This window comes from Triticum dicoccoides, chromosome 3A (assembly GCF_002162155.2).
Source record: "Triticum dicoccoides isolate Atlit2015 ecotype Zavitan chromosome 3A, WEW_v2.0, whole genome shotgun sequence".
Classification (NCBI taxonomy): Eukaryota; Viridiplantae; Streptophyta; class Magnoliopsida; order Poales; family Poaceae; genus Triticum; species Triticum dicoccoides.
Genome location: NC_041384.1, coordinates 28,913,599 through 28,918,096, shown reverse-complemented (window position 1 = coordinate 28,918,096; position 4,498 = coordinate 28,913,599).

Sequence of the window (4,498 nt, the reverse complement as noted above, 5' to 3'; positions counted from 1 at the left end):
TATATATATATATATATATATATATATATATATATATATATATATATATATATATATATATATATATATATATATATATATATATATATATATTACTTTTTTGCAAAACTACTAATGGAGCACCACCTGCAGGTGCGCCATTAGTAAACTGGGACCCCAACAAGGTATTTTGGACAGCCCCACACCTACCCACTCACTTTCCCCACTTCATTCCCTCCACCTCCTTCTCCAAGCTTTCGGCCATCTCCTCCTCCTCACCTCATTTCCACCATAGATTCATCAAAATTAAGTGGTGAAATTACCTTTTTTTGATAGGTAAGTAAGGGGAAAGCTATCTTCATGATGTAGATCTACTTTTTTTTCTCCCTCGCTCGCTCCAACAACGTGCACATGCACTTTTTGTGGCCTAGCTAGATCTATGTATGTTTGTGGTGTTGCATGTGTTTGTGGTGTTGCATATATGTTTGTGTTTGAAGGTACCGGTATTTGAAATGCGATAGTTGCCAATATTTTGCCGGAATGTTTTGATTCATTTCCATTTCGGCGAGAATTTTGGCACTATGCATTCTTTTTGGTCCTATTTTTAGGGAAGGTCATGCCAAATTTTTTCTTGGTTCTAAAATATCGTTTTGCTCTACCCCGCAGGCGACCATGGTCCGCACGATGACTGAAGGCATCGTGAATAGGTTTTTGAGCTCCGCGAAGGCCGAGATGCTTCAAAAGAACGAGACAGAGATAAGATGTCCGTGTCGAAGATGCAAGCTGAAGAGCCTTATTACGGACCCGGATTCCGGGCAGGTGCGGGACCACCTGCTCTTGTGTGGTTTCATGGATGGCTATCGGTGCCAAGGTGATGAAGATGACTATGAAGTCATCCATGGGGGCCGGGCAAGAATTGAGGAAGGGCAACAAGACAAGTACCACCACGGTGAGGGCGGGCGAGAAGACGAAGAATCTCCAGGACATGAGCACGACGGTGAAGATGTACATAGTCATCATGTAGAAGATGTCGTACATGATGATGAGGAAGATCAAGACGAAGGGCATGATCATGAAGATGAAGATGCCGGAGCAGACGACGATGGAGGCTAGGTGCAGGACCCTCATATTCAAGAGCTGCTTCTCAAGCAGACGGATAACGCAAGAGCTGCCGCCCGAGAGAAAGCCAAGTTGGATCAACTGGAGATAGACGCGGTTACTCCATTGTATGAAGGATGCAGGCCCAAGGATACCCGCCTGAAAGTAACGCTCATGGCTCTGGAGATGAAGGTAAAACACAAAATGACCGACGCATGCTTCGACAAGAACATGTCATTCTGGCACGAACGTCTTCCCAAGGGGAACAAGTGCCTGACCAGTTTCAAGGAGGCGAAGAAAATCGTGTGTCCTCTGGATTTACCGCACGTGAAATACCATGTGTGCATGAACAATTGTATCATTTATCGGGACAAGCACGCGGAGTCTACCATATGTCCGGTGTGCGGCGTCACTCGATACAAGAAGAGGAAGAAAGCTCCTCGAAAATCGGTGTGGTACTTTCCGATCACTCCTCGTCTGCAGCGGTATTTCGCGGACCCTAAGGTAGCAAAGCTCCTGCGTTGGCACGCGGATAGGGAGGAGAAGAAGCGGGAAGATGACGTAAATGATCCGGAGATAAATAAAAAACAAGATGCTGAGTCACCCTAAGGATGCGAGCCAGTGGCAAGCGTTGAACTTTGAATACCCAGAATTTGGGAAGGATTCAAGGAACATCATGCTGGGCACGAGCACCGATGGAGTCAATCCGTTTGGCAGCCAGGGAAGCACACATAGCACCTGGCCTGTGTTTGTGTCGATGTACAACCTTCCCCCCTGGTTGTGCATGAAGAGGAAGTACATTCACATGAGTATGCTAATTGAAGGGCCGAAACAACCAGGGAACGACATCAATCTGTATCTGGGGCTGCTGAAGGAGGAGCTAGACACACTTTGGAAAACGCCAGCCAATACATGGGACGCCGCAGAGAAAGAATATTTCCCTATGAGAGCCGCACTGCTGACGACGGTGCACGACTATCTCGGTTACGGATATCTCACGGGGCAGGTAGTCCACGGATTTTCTGGATGCGTAAGGTGCATGGATGACACAACGTATCGCCAGCTAGATAGAGTTCCCGGGTCTTCGAAAACCGTGTTCATGGGACATCGAAGGTGGCTTCGCGACGATGACCCGTGGAGGAAACGCAAGGATCTGTTCGATGGTGAAACCGAACCCCGAAAACACCCGTGTACGAGGAGCAGCGAGGAAATAGACGAGCTGTTGAAAAATTGGAAAGACTGCCCACTGCCGGGAAAGAAGCAAATGGCGCCAGAGCCGGGAAAGAAGCGAAAGGCGCCAGAGCCGCTGCTGAAGGTATGGAAAACGAGGTCTGTTTTCTGGGACTTGCCGTACTGGAAGATCCACCGTGTGCCTCAAAGCCTTGATGTCATGCATATCACGAAGAACGTGTGCGAGAGTCTGCTTGGTACCCTGCTCAAGATGCCAGAGAGGACCAAAGATGGGCTGAAAGCATGGGCAGACTTGAAAATCAATGGGCATCGGGCAGGAGCTTCACGCTAATGATGATGATGATGATGATGATGATGAGGCGAAGCAGGACACAGAAAGTCGTCGCAAAGGCAAAAAGGCCAAGAAGACCGGAAATGACTACCCTCCCGCATGCTTCACTCTAAGTCAGGAGGAGATCGAGCAGTTTTGCACCTGCCTCCTAGGAGTAAAACTTCCTTACGGTTACGCGGGGAAGATAAGCAGATACCTAGACCCAGCGAAGCAGAAGTTCAGTGGGATGAAGTCTCATGACTGTCACGTGCTGATGACGCAGATACTTCCAGTTGCAATCCGTGGGATCATGGACGTGCACGTCCGTGAAACGCTATTTGGCCTATGCAACTTTTTCGACGTCATCTCTCGAAAGTCGATTGGCGGGAGGCAACTCAGAAGGCTACTGGAAGAGATCGTGGTGATACTATGTGAGCTTGAGATGTACTTCCCGCCCGCATTCTTCGACGTTATGGTGCATCTGCTGGTCCATATCGTGGAGGATATCATCCAACTCGGGCCGACGTTCCTGCACAGCATGATGCCGTTCGAAAGGATGAATGGTGTCATCAAAGGATACATTCGCAACATGTCACGTCCAGAGGGAAGTATAGCCAGGGGCTTCCTGACCGAAGAGTGCATCTCCTACTGCACGAATTATCTAGGCATCGAGAACCCCGTTGGTCTGCCCGTCAACAGGCACCTCGGCAGGCTCGCTGGATGGGGTCACCGTGAGGGTCGCCGCGAAATGCATGTCGACTTCGAGGGTCGACTCGCCGACTTTGAAAGAGCAAACCTAGTCGCGCTACAACACATAGACGTGGTCGATCCTTGGGTGATAGAGCACAAAACCTTTATTGAGAAGACGTACAATGACCGAGGCCAACAGAGGACGGACGGAGATATACTCGAAGAGCACAACTCATGTTTCACGCGTTGGTTCAAGCAGAAGCTTCTGTCGTACCCTTTACATGAAGATTCTTCCGCGGAAGAACAACTCATATTCGCCTTGTCACAGGGCGCCGAGCACAAACTGATGACCTATGAGGCGTACGATATGAACGACTACACATTCTACACCGAGGACAAGGACATGAAGAGCGATGGTTATCAGAACTCCGGGGTAACGATGGAATCCTACACCGGTAACGACAAGGACAGATACTACGGAAGGATCGAAGAGATCTGGGAGCTGAGCTACGCTGGAGAGAAGGCCCCGATGTTCCGTGTCAGATGGGCCAAGAGCGTCCTAAAAGAAGACCGGTATTTCACCACCATGGTTATACCCGAACACAAATCCAAGACCGCGGGCGCAAACGTCACCGCGAAAAATGTGCCATGGGTACTGGCTTCCCAAGTGGACCAATGCTTCTTCATTACCGACCCGTCAAAGCCCAGTCGTGTTGTCGTGAGGAGAGGCAAAAGGAAGATCATCGGAATGGATGGAGTAGCCAATGAGCAAGACTTCGACAAGTACGGCGACCCGAAGATCGAACGTGACGACGACGATGAAGTAGCAGCACACACCACAAGAAGAAGCAGGACCACCCTACCTAAAGGACGTCCGTTCCACAAAAGAACTCCATTTGCGAAAAAGAACGGCAAGAAGATTGTGAACAGATAGCTAGCTAAGATCGATTGCATTTAAATCGTAGTCTTCATTTCTCAATTGTATTTCATGGGCACTTTTTGATATCATGAATATTTTTAAATTTCATGGGCACTTTTTGAATTCATGAGGACACTTGATCTCGATCCCCCTCCATCTCGATCTCGATTCCCCCTCCATCTCGATCTCGATCCCCCTCCATCTTGATCCCACCCGCACCCTCCCCCGCTACCTCCACCGCCGTCGACGACCCACCACAACCCTCCCCCGTTCCACCGCCGCCGATGAGCACCCGGCCCCCCGCACCCTCC